The following is a 15,250-nucleotide window of genomic DNA, read 5'->3' as shown; positions in this document are numbered from 1 at the left end:
AATTCAATGTCCAAGATAAATGCATACAATTTTAATTTAACCAAATGTGTAATATTCAGACATAATCTTTAGTAATCAGAAAATTTTGGATTTGTATGCTTTTAGTCTATTACTATGCTGTATTTTTCTCCCCTTGTAATGACCAGGAATGTTGGAAGATCAAGAACCAATCCCAGTCTGGCCAAATAAACCAGAAACGTGACAAGGCCTGCCCCACAGCTAGCTGCCATGTTTCTGAGCATCATCACCGCGCAGAGTATTTATTCTTTGCTGACCTTGAGAAAGAAGTTTTGGAGGCTTTACTTTGAGGGAAATTTACATCCATTAGCAATACGCATAGGGAGCCATGTCTTCCCTCTTCCCATGCTGTTTGTCTGTTGTGTTCAGAAAGTTATTCACCAGAATGGCAGCTCCAGCACAGTGACCGGTGACATTTCGGGGCTTCCCTTGCATTGACATCCAATACCAGTTCCTGCTGCACAAGCAGGTTGGCCCAGCCTAGCGTTCAGCCCCACAGTGAGCAATCAATAAACACTGTTGACCGACCACATTGGAGCACCCAGCACATCAACCCATGGACTTTGCAGCCTCATTACAAAACCATCTTGGGAGACCTGCCATTTTGAAAGTTTAACAAATATTTTTAATACAATGAGTGAGTGAATGAAGTAGCTGGTGATTATGAGTCCATTGCCAGAATTCCCAATCCCAATCCTTCCAAACTAGCAGGAGCACAGGTCTCAGTTTGAGATGAAAGCCCCCATCTAATGGCTCACCTCACTTGGAAGAGACCTTCCCACTCCATGTACAGAAGGAATTAGGTACATATAGATATACGTACAATATAAACAACTTGAAATACATTTCTTACAATAATGCCTATACCCCAGTCTACTGGCTGTCAGAAAGCTGTACATAATTATGCTCATTAAGAAAAACAGGCATATATTCAATTACCTCCCTGCTGCCAATGCAGGAAACAGAATAGTTTTCTCTTTTATTATATCAAATATCTTAGTTTATGCCACGCATGTTAAAGTTTACCACTCCTTGAGGCTTGCAACTGCAACATTTTTTAGCTATCTGGAGGATTATAATTGCGTGCACAGCATCAATTATGGATTGGATTCAGCATTTTCAGATAACTTCCCAAATCACAAAGAGAGCTCAGTTGTCTCCAGGTATTTGGAGGCCAGTTTGATTACAGGTGTAGTACACGCAGCCTTGTTAGTTCTCCGTGATGAGAGCTTCCTTTCCCTGCTGGGTCTCTGGGAGAGGCACTGACCATTGCCTTCCACTAACAATTTCTTCGCGTTCCCCAGAGATGCCTTAATGAGCCCCTTGGACATGGCCAAAGGCAATCTTGTTCTCTGCGCCAGTGAGGTGAAAAGCCAAAGCTTTACCTACCAGGCAAGCAATAATTAATAAGGTATCTTTGATTCATCTCAATTCATTAACAAAGTTACAAGTTTGGCGGCCTCACGGAACACAGTGTTAAGTCTGTCATTTCATTTACAAGCATTGAATGAAACACGCGTGCCAAGGTATGTTAAAAAAAATTAACTTACAACGAAAATAAATGAATGTAGAATACTAATTGGGAAAAAGCAACTGACAGATACTGCAAAAGATTGATTTTAGGGAAAACGGAAAAGTCTGTTTTCTGTTTATTTTAAGGACAGGAAATGAATACTGATTAGAAATGTATAGGCAGTTGCGTTGTGCAGCATTTGGTAATGTTTTCACTGGATATTTGATTTGTCTAAGTTTTTTTTCCCAGATTCTAGTTTGGATGCCAGTTATCAGAGTTAGTTTTGGTCTAATAGTTTGGACTTTCTTGGATACATGGCTCTTAAATGGCTCTTAAACATGCCTCCCTGTGGAAAAGTAATTCAAGCCCACATGTCACATTGCCACAGAAAGAAATGCCGGCTTTAAGTAGGCAAAATAAGGGCTGAGATGAGGTGGTCACATTTCTGTTGGCCTGTTTTTTCCTAAGAAACTGCTGTGAACTTAAAAAATATTACCCACTTGGGTTTGTGAGAATCTTGAAATGCTGCCCTACTCTTTCTGAAGTGTATTCTCTGGGGATATATATATATATATTTAATATTTTTATATGGATATATATATATTTATATGGATTTTTATATGGATATATATATATTTAATATTTTTTTCCTTCTGGGATATATATTTTTTTCCTTCTGGGGATATATATATATTTAATATTTTTATATGGATATATATATATTTATTGGATTTTTATATGGAGATATATATATATATTTAATATTTTTTTTTCCTTCTGGGATAAAAGCAAAAACAAAACAAAACAAAAGCCATGTTCCTAAATGAGATCTATGAGTTTTAAATGAGTGTAATTGAATGAAGCTGCTCGGAGAAAGGAAGAGGAGTATGGATCACTCCGGGTACACAGGAAGCTGGTCCATATCCTAGCCATCCCGGTAGATGGGGGACGGCGCATCTCCTTTGCAATTGCTTCGTTCCGGTCATGGTCCTGCCTGCTCCAGGCCTGTCTCCACAGTGAATAAGGGGACTGGCACAAAGGTTATGGAGAGTCAAGCTGCTTCCCTAATCAGCTTTGCTGAGACCACGGCACGACAGCCACTGCAAAGACATTTCTCCTGGAACTGGCTATGGTGGGTACGGGCTAGAGTCAAACTATTCTAACCCTTCATGGGAAATTTTGGAAATCCAGGAGTGAGGTTGTAGTGACATCTAAAGGCAGACTCTTCAACTTGAGCTGCACTTCTGGACAGCTTGCTCCTTTTTGCAAATGCTTCTAATCATAGCTTCTGAAAAATTTCTCCTAAAATCTGCACAAAGCGGTTTTTACCTCGGATCTTCTCTTTCTCAGCCTACTCTCCTTGGGAGTGGAAATTTTCTAGCCGTCTGTGAAAGCCTCTCTTGTGTTCCATATCCCAGCCCTCTGCCACCCTGCAGGGTTAGCTTCTCCTCTGTACCTTAACACCCTTAAAAATTACTTGACGACGTGTCTTGAGACCCATCCAGGCGTAAGTACATAAGCCACACGTTGGGCGAGAGCCTCCACTGCCACCGTTACGTATTGGGCTCTATATAATTCTCCCTCTCCTGCTTTCCCAGAGTAGTCCCATCAGGACAGTCCAGAGGCTGTATGAGTTTTCTCTGAAAGGTAGACACTGGCCAAGTCAATGCTGCCTTCATGAATCCGATATGACTGCTTTGCCAGTCAGGATAAGGAAATATGCATTTATAATGCAGGGTGCTCACACCTGAACTATGCTTTTTTCTTCTTTGAATAAAATGAACTTTTTCTTAGCCAGTTCCGTAGAGTTCCTCCCCCACCTCCATCAAGAATGGAGCATGACTACCATCCTGCAAAGGGGGCTGGCTTCCCACCACTGCCTCCCCGAGCATCCTGGCCATGGACATGCCAGCCACCTCCTCTCTGGTTTCACATGTGCCCGTAAGTCCCTTGTCAGGCAGGTTAGTGAATCTAAAATGTCTCACGCTTTGATTTGCCTTTCCCATCCTTCAACCACCAGATGCATCCACGTTGGTGAACTTGGACCAGGGTAAGAAAATCAGACCATGTACACAAGGCGACAGGGTATTTTGCATGCAGGTGATCCCCGCCAGTATTAGAACCTGAATGTGTTTTCTTGGCTGGCCATTGAAGGGATGGGAGTTTTTCTTTCTTTTCTTTTCTTCTTCTTTTTCTTAATGGCCTTGATGAAAGACCTATAAAGTTGAATTGAATGGTTGGAAGATAATAACTCTAGTGGTAAAGGTCCCTGCATTCGCCTACCACCCTGCCCCTGGCAGTAATCCTGGCTTTGGGGATCTGAAATTTCCTAAGGATGTATTAGTGTCCTATACACATGTGCTCTTGTATGCTCATAATCCTTTTCACTGGCTTCTTAGCTGCATGCTTTGTATTTAAATTTTCCTTCTGACCAAGTAAATCCCTTTGGATGAAGTGACAGGATCTTTTCAGCACCCATAGCTGGTGACAGCTGGTGGAGAGGCTCTGAAAGAACTGCAAAGTGTTCCTTACTAGTTTTCTTCAAGACCAGTGCCAGCCACCAGCTGAGCGATTTGTTCGTTCTCCCTTCAGGCATCAGTCAGTTGAAGAGGCTCACAGTAAATGCTGGAGAAGTATAATAGATATTAATATAAAAGACAATATCTGTGCTTCTGGCTTAACCATGCCTTTAATTAGGTACTTATTTATTATATGTGAACATGGAACCTTTTCATTAATTCCCGTGTAACCCTTTATTAATACTGTATGAAGTATATTCTGGCATCTGAAATGCAGGAAAAACTGGGCTTTGAAAGCAGTAATTGCCGATAACCTTTCAAAGAACGGCTCGTAGGGCCAGATGCGTGCTGTTTCCCCCTTCCCCGGTGAAGTTTCCTTGTGAATATCGCCCTCGTGATACATTCTGTTGTTTTAAGTGAAAATTGAAAGATGTCCTTTTTTTGGGGGGGGAGGCGGTTCTCTCTTGCAAGCTGCCATTGTGAGATCAAGTAATGAGGTAATGAGAAAGATTCCAACTGAGTAAGAAACTAGACGTTGAATTAATGTGGGCACTGGCAGTAGGTTGGCCCTCACGTGGAATTATTTTGTTTCAAATAGTTACCTAACCAAACGTCATCTCTTTATCTTCTGGAAAAGCAAAATAAAATAGTGCTTGCAGGAGAACAGAAGATATTAACTGCCTGAAAGCAACATGGTATTGCTGTGAGAGCCCTAACATGCAACGTCATCCTCCTAAAAATTAAATATTGGCTCATGTATAAAACAAAAATAAAATGAAAACTCGTATCCCGCTTCTCAAGGTGTGTGGTCATAGATTCACTTTTACACAGCCCCCATTTTGGATCTGAACCGTTACCTACGCTCACCTTAATTATTTTAAATGTGAAGAGGAAGTTGAGAGAATATTTTATCGTCTGTGTCTGTCTACATGTAAATATCCCTTGGAGCTGAGGTTGGAGGCAGGAGGAAGATTTGTTTTGCTGTGTTCTCTGTCCATGTGGAAACCTGATGGAGCGTAGACTAAACCAAAAGGATGGCCAGGAGCCTTAGTCATCTCAGAACCTGGAGAAATTCTGCTCGAGACAAATAATTTGACAATGCAGAATTAATAGCAGAGTGCACCATCATCGTTCTGATGTGGCAACTTAAAAAAAAAATAAATAGAAATGAAAACTTCCCCATACACAGAGAAATTTGTATATGTGAGTCTGTGAGCGTGTATGTGCATATACATAATTTTCTCTTTGCATTCCCAATGTTTTTGGAATTGACAGAATTTTACTATGAAATACATCTGACATTCCAAGAATATCTTAAGAAATTTGAATACTACATTTCATGCTATGATTCAGTTTTACCAAAGCTGTCGCACTTGAGATTTGACTAAGTTAAAGAAGAGAACACTAAAATCAAAATACAAAGGAAATAGTCATTTTATTTTACCTTGTATTTGGGCGGGGGGGGGCGGTTACTAGCAATGTATCAGTAGCAGAACAGACTCTGTCTTTTCATAAAAAAAGAATGACACCATTTGGAGTTTTAGAATCTGCATTTTCTTCTTTGTCATTCCTCACTTAACCTGCGTATTTCCTTACATCTGCACCCCTGAGTGGAGGGAGGGGCTGCTGCACAGAGGGTGCAGGGAATTGGAGACTTTTCTGCTTATAAATATGTTATTGTTAAACCCCCAATATAGGCACTTTGCAAAACATCAAATGATGCCATTCTCTGGCATATGAGAAAAATTGCTAAACTCAATAATCCTGGTACCCTGCAAGGATATTTCATAAGCTGCTGAAAGAATAAAATTTCTCCTATGATCAATTAAAAGCAAGCAATCTGCTAATAATAAAATTGAAATCTGAGTTTGTCAGATTGTTGTTTGAACCAAAAATGCACATGGGCTTTCAAATATTCAAGTACTCCACCATCATTTTTTCTGTGTGTGTGCCTGATGAATTATTAACACGGCCTGTGCTGGGCTCACCGGCTACTCCCGAATCCCTGTTAGGAAGTCACAATTTGATGTGTCACCACGAAGGGTGGAGGGGATGTCTAATAAGTCTATAGTCTATCCCTTGGTGGGCACACACTGATATCTGTTTCTTGATCTACTGTCTTTTGCATTGGGTAAATTATTTAGAACAGGCTTTGTGTTTTTAGGTAAGAAATGGCGTGACTTTTTGTTTGTTTGTTTTTTTGTCTGGATTGTTGTCAGGGACGAACGTGTATGTGCACAACGTGTGTGTTTTCCTGGGCAATTTTGGGTGCTAGAATTTTTTTGGCACTTCTTTACACCAAGTAGTCAAAGGCAGATACGCACACACATATATGTGGCATATACCTGTATGTGCAGTGTCCGTTTACATTTTCTGTCATGTAGTCATTAAGCACACAACATAGACTTAAAGGATGTCAAAACTGACAGCCCCAGCATGATGGATGATGCTGTGCTAGACTGATTCTTACCAGGTGTGGTGTGATGGGAAATCAAATGCTGTTCAGAGCTCTTATTTGTGTTAGTAAAGTTTTGCTTTTCTGTAAGTTTTCTTTGGGGAGGGTGCAGGGAGAGAGGGCTTCTGAACTTGTAATCTTAAACGCTTTTGTAAAATATTTTAAGTGTTTTGGGGGAAGAAAAAAACAAAGTTTCCTTCCAATATGTATATCAGATGCATGCTATCCATTTTCATATCATTTACTCTTCAACACACATCCAAGTAGTTTCAAGTTATCAGGATAGATATTTTCACAGATTCAAAATTACTGATCCTGCTGTCACTACTGGCTTGGATAGGCCAATGCCCCCAGTTGCCCTCTTCACTGGGCAGAAGTGATTACTGCCTGAGTCCATGAAAACACCTAAAATGTTAATCAAAATTTCATTTAAATATGTTGAGCCAGCCACAAGTTTGAAAGGGGGAATCCAACATCCTCAGGCCTCTATGCACACAATGCCTGGTCTCTAAACTCAATCTGCTAGCTCAGATTGGCCTCTACTGGACGATCACTGCAGAAGAAGATCTGGGGATCTGCCTGATGTGAGTTGGTCCCTCCCAAGCTCATCGTGTGGCTAAGTGACGCTCTACCCGAGGCAATTCTGAAAGGAACCAGGTATTCTGCTACTGGAATTAAGCAGGTTCATTTTTCATAATTGAATTCAATGTCTTCTGATAAAAAAAAAAGAACTTTTTTTTCCATTTGACATTTAAAGTGGGAATGACAGTGCTAAATAGGTGAATTTATGCTCTGCATAATTCCACAAAACTGGACGACCTGCCTCAGGATGTTGTCAAATAGAGCCTGTCATCAACAGAGGAGAAGTGGCAACTTAAGTAATCAGAGGACCTGAAGGATAGGTTCTAACTTCACCCATGTCCTCATTGATCTTTCCAAATAACTTGGATTTCACCCAGCTTTGGGGTAAAATGGTTTCAAAAGGTGGTCCTGTGGTCTGCAATGAACTATGTTTCTCATCAACTTTCCAAATAAAACTATAACACAAAACAACTAACCCAACGTCTGCGATCTTTACCACTTTGACTTGTCTTCAAGATTTCAGGTGAGCATAGTTTTCTGGGTACAGATTCTTTGCCTCTTTGGTTAGATTTATTCCTAGGTATCTTATGGTTTTGGGTGCAACTGTAAATGGGATCAACTCCTTAATTTCTCTTTCTTCTGTCTTATGGTTGGTGTATAGGAATGCCACTGATTTCTGTGCATTGATTTTATATCCTGCTGCTTTACTGAATTCCTGTATGAGTTCTAGCAGTTTTGGGGTGGAGTCTTTTGGGTTTTCCACATGAAGTATCATATCATCTGCAAAGAGTGAGAGTTTGACTTCTTTGCCAATTCAGATGCCTTTTATTTCTTTTTGTTGTGTGATTGCTGTGGCTAGGACTTCTAATACTATGTTGAATAGCAATGGTGATAGTGGACATCCCTGTTGTGTTCCTGATCTTAGGGGGAAAGCTCTCAGTTTTTCCCCATTGAGAATGATATTCGCTGAGGGTTTTTCATAGATGGCTTTTATGATATTGAGGTATGTACCCTCTATGCCTATACTCTGAAGAGTTTTGATCAAGAAAGGATGCTGGACTTTGTCAAATGCTTTTTCTGCATCTATTGAGAGGATCATATGATATGGTTCTTGTTCTTTCTTTTGTTAATGTATCATATCACATTGATTGATTTGCAGATGTTGAACCAACCTTGCAGCCCAGGGATAAATCCCACTTGGTCGTGGTGAATAATCCTTTTAATGTACTGTTGGATCCTATTGGCTAGTATTTTGGTGAGAATTTTTGCATCCATGTTCATCAGGGATATTGGCCTGTAAGTCTCCTTTTTGATGGGGTCTTTGTCTGGTTTGGGGATCAAGGTAATGGTGGCCTCATAAAATGAGTTTGGAAGTTTTCCTTCCATTTCTATTTTTTGGAACAGTTTCTGAAGAATAGGTATTAATTCTTCTTGAAATGTTTGGTAGAATTCCCCTGGGAAGCCATCTGGACCTGGGCTTTTGTTTGCTGGGAGATTTTTGATGACTGCTTCAATTTCCTTAGTGGTTATGGGTCTTTCAGGTTTTCTATTTCTTCCTGGTTCAGTTTTGGTAGTTGATACATCTCTAGGAATGCATCCATTTCTTCCAGGTTATCTAATTTGCTGGCATAGAGTTGCTCATAATATGTTCTTATAATTGTTTGTATTGCTTTGGTGTTGGTTGTGATCTCTCCTCTTCCATTCATGATTTTGTTGATTTGGGTCGTTTCTCTTTTCTTTGTGATAAGTCTGGCCAGGGGTTTATCAATCTTGTTAATTCTTTCAAAGAACCAGCTCCTAGTTTGGTTGATCTGTTCTACTGTTCTTTTGGTTTCTATTTCATTGATTTCTGCTCTGATCTTTATTATTTCTCTTCTCCTGCTGGGTCTAGGCCTTATTTGCTGTTCTTTCTCCAGCTCCTTTAAGTATAGGGTTAGGTTTTGTATTTGAGAACTTTCTTGTTTCTTGAGAAAGGCTTGTATTGCTATATACTTTCCTCTTAGGACTGCCTTTGCTGCATCCCAAAGATTTTGAACAGTTGTGTTTTCATTTTCATTTGGTTCCATGAATTTTTTTAATTCTTCTTTAATTTCCTGGTTGACCCATTCATTCTTTAGTTGGATGCTCTTTAGCCTCCATGTATTTGAGTTCTTTCCGACTTTTCTCTTGTGATTGAGTTCTAGTTTCAAAGCACTGTGGTCTGAAAATAGGCAGGGAATGATCCCAATCTTTTGGTACCAGTTGAGACCTGATTTGTGACCTAGGAGGTGATCTATTCTGGAGAATGTTCCATGTGCACTAGAAAAGAATGTGTATTCTGTTGCTTTGGGATGGAATGTTCTGAATATATCTGTGAAGTCCATTTGGTCCAGTGTGTCATGTAAGGTCTTTATTTCCTTGTTGATATTTTGCTTAGATGATCTGTCCATTTCAGTGAGGGGGGTGTTAAAGTCCCCCACTATTATTGTATTGTTGTCAATGTGTTTCTTTGCTTTTGTTATTGCCTTGTATAATTGGCTGCTTCCATGTTAGGGGCATAGATATTTACAATTGTTAGATCTTCTTTTTGGATAGACCCTTTAAGTAGGATATAGTGTCCTTCCTCATCTCTTATTACAGTCTTTGGTTTAAAATGTAATTTGTCTGATATAAGGATTGCCACCCCAGCTTTCTTTTGGTGTCCCTTAGCATGGTAAATGGTTTTCCACCCCCTCACTTTCAATCTGGGGGTGTCTTTGGGTCTAAAATGAGTCTCTTGCAGACAGCATATTGGTGGGTCTTGTTTTTTATCCAATCTGATAGCCTGGAAAGAGCCAAGATGTCCATTGACAGATGAATGGATAAAGAAGATGTGATATATATATACAGTGGAATATTATGCAGCGATCAAAAGGAATGAAATCTTGTCATTTGCAACGGCATGGATGGAACTGGAGGGTATTATGCTGAGTGAAATAAGTCAATCAGAGAAAGACATGTATCATATGACCTCACTCATATGAGGAATTCTTATTCTCAGGAAGCAAACTGAGGGTTGCTGGAGTGGTGGAGGGTGGGAGGGATGGGGTGGTTGGGTGATAGACACAACCTGGGGAGGGTATGTGCTATGGTGAGCACTGTGAATTGTGTAAGACTGTTGAATCACAGACCTGTACCTCTGAAACAAATAATACATTATATGTTTAAAAAAGAAGAAGAAGAAGATAGCAGGAGGGGAAGAATGAAGGGGGGGACATCGGAGGGGGAGACAAACCATGAGAGACTATGGACTCTGAGAAACAAATTGAGGGTTCTAGAGGGGAGGGGGGTGGGAGGATGGGTTAGCCTGGTAATGGGTATTAAAGAGGGCACGTTCTGCATGGAGCAGTGGGTGTTATACGCAAACAATGAATCATGGAACACTACATCAAAAACTAATGATGTAATGTATGGTGAGTAACATAACATAATAACAATAAAAAAAAGATTTCAGGTGAGCATATAGATAAGAGAGAAAGCGAGTCATTCACACTAAATAAATTGGAGAAGCTCGTGAAGTTTGACTGCGGAGATTCAGTCATCTTTACTCAACAGACGCATAACTATTTCAGGGACACTGTTCTATCCTGATGGTCTGGTGTGGAGGTTGGTTTTCAGCAACTATAGTTGGATAGTGCTCATGAACAAAGACAACACATCATGGCTTCTTAAATTCTATTTCCTATTTAGAGTCCTCATGTGTGACCAAAGGGAATTACCTGGCCAACATCTGAATTTCTCATTACATATTTTCTTTATTATTTATCTTGCCTTTTACCTCATTCTCCTTTGTTTCAACTCTGCTCTGTGATACATAACCACCACCTGCCCCAACCATAGCCCATCCTTAATCCCGTAAGTCTGTGTACCCATTTCTCCTACCCTCTGTTGTCAGACATTTCCTCTCCCTTCCAGACAGCATTTCCATTTCAGCCTTCTGCACCACTCTGCCCCCAAGAACATGTGGCTACTCACTAAGGCCTGTTTTTCCTGGTTTCAGGATTATCGGGTTGGGCAACGGGCACCGTCAGCCCCTTCAAGGGACAAAGAAAGTTGCCCAAGTACCCTTTAGCAGATATTAGAAGTCTGCAAGAAGAGGAAGGCAATGACTTTTGGGTGCATACAATGTTCAGGAAACTGAACATTGGGCACCAGGGCAGCAAAATGCTGAGTGCTAGTTGGAGAGACAGCAAGCATAATTATGCAGATGTACCCAGGGCAGTTCCCAGCTACTGCAGTGGTTTCCAGAATCTAGGGCGAATGGCTTCACTTGTTTGCTTCAGGGAAATACTGGGACCAAAGATAAAGCCATGCATGTGTTTGGTGGAGTAAAGTTCTTTGTAGGGGGAAAAAAAAAAAAAAACCAGCATATATATTATATGGGCACAGAGTAAACATTCACAGACAAAGAAAAATATTTCATACACTCACCAAAGAGTAAAATTAGAGGAAGCTAAAATTAGAGGAAGAGTAAAAAAAACGGGATACATTTCCAAGTAAAGAACTTCTACTAATAATTATGCTGGAATAATAGGTGTACATTGGGACACTGCCCCGCCCAACACACCAATACATATTTTCACCCTAAGTATGCAACTCATTCCACAAATATCCAATGAGAACCTACAATGTCCTGAATTTGTGGTGTAGAGATTGGGGTGTTGGGTCCTAATCGACAGGTGTCTGTCTGGAACTTCCTAGAAATTTACCGTCTTAGGGTGCAAAGGAAAGCTATCCACAGGGAGGTGTCTCCTTAGAGGCAATCTTCCACAAAACCCTCTGAAGTAAGTGCTAGGGAAGCTGCTAGCCATTGGGTGTTCCTGGCCCCTCTGCATTGCAGGACCCTGCGCTGGAGAGGCTGTGTATCCTGCTGGAGCCTTGGGCACTGTAGGCACTGCAGGAGCCTGCAGATGAGGACACCGGAGGCAGGCAGCGCAACCTTTCTGCCTGCAATGTCTCTACAGCGCCCTCTGCTGATAAAATTTGACATTGCATTAGATGGCAAAAGAACAAATATTTAAAGGGTCCAGATCCATTTTCATAGATCAGGCAATGAAGGGAACATTTAGAGCTGAGAGCAAGACTTTGATAAGTAGCCCACACAATTAAAGCACATCTCTCACAGACCCACCCAACCCTCAGAGGCATCTCCCTGGAGTGTTTTGGTTTCAGATTCTTCTAGGGGCTACTTGTAATAATATGCCAATACTTGTAATTCTTGATACATTAACTTTAAGCATCATTTACTAATGTCTTACTATGAAAAATGAGAACTGTGGCCCAACTTATCATCCCCTTTTCATTCCAATGTTTCTTACTTATGACTGTGTGACCTATAAAACTTAAAACAATATAGTTAAGCCTTATTTCTACCCATGATTTTAGCACAGCATTTTCTGACTCCTCACATAGAAGAAAATACCAGTTCCTCTAGACTTCCTTTCACTTCCCCTCTCTCCTCACGAGCATACTCAATTCTTCTCAGGCTCAAAGCTACTTTTCTGTTCTTACTATTATATTGTGGGTTATGGTTATTATCATTATTATTAATTATTTCTATTAAGTCATTTGTGCTTTGCCTAGTACATGGTCCTAAAACCTGAACCCAATAAGTCACATTTGCAATGTTATGGCTACATAAGTGTTATTTATTGGAATATTATTCATGAGAACTCTTGGTGACATAATTGTAAACTTAAGAGCAAATATGTAAACATGAAATGGGAAATATGCTGCTACTTAGAAACCTCTCAAAGTTTTAGGGAGTGATGGAGTTAGGATGTCTCAAATCCAGTTCTAATGCATTGATTTTGAACACGATAAACTGTTATGTTCACATTTTGTTCTCAATAGATTTTAGATTAAAAATACAGAAGATTATTGGGTGTTATTCATAGAAAAGTAATTTATGTTCCCAGCACTAAGTCAAGCAATATAAAGATGTTTCTAAGCTTCCATATGTATATTTCTACACCATTGTCTGTGCTTATAGAAATAAACTCATGCTTTTAATTCCTGGGTTATTTTTTTAAAGAGATTACAGTATACTTATTTTTTTGACTTTTTGTTTTGAAAAAAAATTTTTTTTGATCGAAAGATGAGTCTCAAAGATATCACAGAGAGGTTTTGTATGTTCTTTACCCAGGTCCCCTAATGCTAAACTTCTTACATGATTGCGGCATATCTTTCTAAACTAAGAATTAACATCAACTGAAGTAGCGACATAATTGATTTTCCAGGTTTTTTTTTTCACTATCTCCTTTTTCTGTTCCTGAATCCATTTCAAGATGGCACGTGGATTTGCTTTCTTTGCTCTCCTCCAATCTGTAATAATGTCTCCATCTTTCATTGTCTTATTTGACCTTGACACTTTTGAAGAATACACCTCAGTTATTTTGTAGAATGACTTTCAATTTAAGCTTGTTTGATGTTTTCTCATGTTTAAACTAGTTTATGAATTTGGGGGAAGAATGTTATAAAGGTGAAGTGCCTTATTCAATGTATCTTATCAGGGAATATTTGGTATAAACATGATTTATGACTGGTGATGTTAACCTTGATAGATTGGTTAAGGTGCTGTCTCAGATTTCTCCGCTGTAGTTACTGGTTTTACCTTTTCATACTCAATTCATTAAAAGCAAATTACTCAGTCCAACCTACACTCAAGAAAAGGGAGATTAAGTTCCTCTTCTTGAAGGGAAAAATTTCAAAGAATCTGTGGACATATATTAATGACATCACAGCAATTAATAGATATTTGACAGTGATATTTTAAGGCTATATAAATACACTGTTTCTCCTTAAAGCAATGTTTAAGATTGTATTTGGAAACATAGTAGAAAAGATCCCAGGTTCTTACTGTAACTCTTTAAAATGTAAAATAACCCATCAAAAGAAAGATAAGATCAGTGTCTCTAGCTCTGCAATTCAGGAATATCTCCATGTTCCTGGGTCTTCCCCCACCACCACCAGCAGCACTGGAATCTAAATATTCCAGGAAGGTAAATTTATTCAGTCATAAATTAACTTTTAAGGCCTGTCTTTTAGGCCACATTCCAAGTTTTAGATTCAAGTTTGAAAACTTGCTTAGTAAGCTCTAGCTGTGCAGAAACATAAAAACATCCTCTCTCCAGCCCCACAGAATATTTTAGTCCATATGAGATTGTCTCACAGCTCTTGGATGCCCTATTCTTTACTTTCTCCCCAATACTTTTTTCCCTTTGAGATTCTGATTGTGCAATATTTATTAACACATCTACAAGTTCACTGTGTCTTTTTTTCAGCTATGTCAAGTATACTGGTGGGCTTTTCAAAGACATTCTTCATCTCTGTTACTGTGTTTATGTTGAGCATTTTTCTATGCTCCTATAGTTTTGATCTCTTTGCTTCAATTACTTATGTAATCTTATATGTTGTCTATCTTTTTCATTAGACACTTTAACATATTATTTACAGTTATTTGAAATTTCCTGCATGATCTCTCTAATATCTCTCTCATGTCTGAGTCTAATTATGATGACTGTGTTGTCTCTTCAGATTGGGGGGAGGGGTTTTACAGGCTGCTTTGCCAGAGATGGTTTCTCAATGGCTGCTCCCCAAATGCCCTCAGGCCACCATTGCAGTGCTCCCCAGAGAGTCTGTCTCTTCAGCTCTCCCTGCTGCACTCTCCTGCTATTTCTGTCTTATGCCTGTTAGCATGGTATTGGAGGATGGGAGAGAGGTGTGTTCTCTTACATTCCAATGAAGCTTCATTATAGGACAGGTATGTTGAACCTGCTTCCCAAGAGTGTGGCCTTCACGAGTGTTCCTGCACCTCTCCCAGTTGTACTGCCTGGACAAGCATGTACTCCTGCTTTCCCCTACAAGTAACTCCCCACCACCGTGTCCTTCTCCATGCCTCAATGAATTTCTACCAGTACTATCAGGGGAAAATTTTATTACTCTTCCCCTTCTGTCAGGGCCCAGTAGGTTCACAAAAAAGAAGGAAGGAAGGAAGGAAGGAAGGAAGGAAGGAAGGAAGGAAGGAAAGGAGGGAGGGAGGGAGGAAGAAGGAAGGAAAGAGAAAGAAAGAAAGAAGAAAGAAAGAAAGAAAGAAAGAAAGAAAGAAAGAAAGAAAGAAAGAAAGAAAGAAAGAAAGAAAGAAAG

The sequence above is a fragment of the Neomonachus schauinslandi genome, chromosome 10 (assembly GCF_002201575.2).
Source record: "Neomonachus schauinslandi chromosome 10, ASM220157v2, whole genome shotgun sequence".
Taxonomy (NCBI): domain Eukaryota; kingdom Metazoa; phylum Chordata; class Mammalia; order Carnivora; family Phocidae; genus Neomonachus; species Neomonachus schauinslandi.
Note: the sequence above shows the minus strand (reverse complement) of the source record.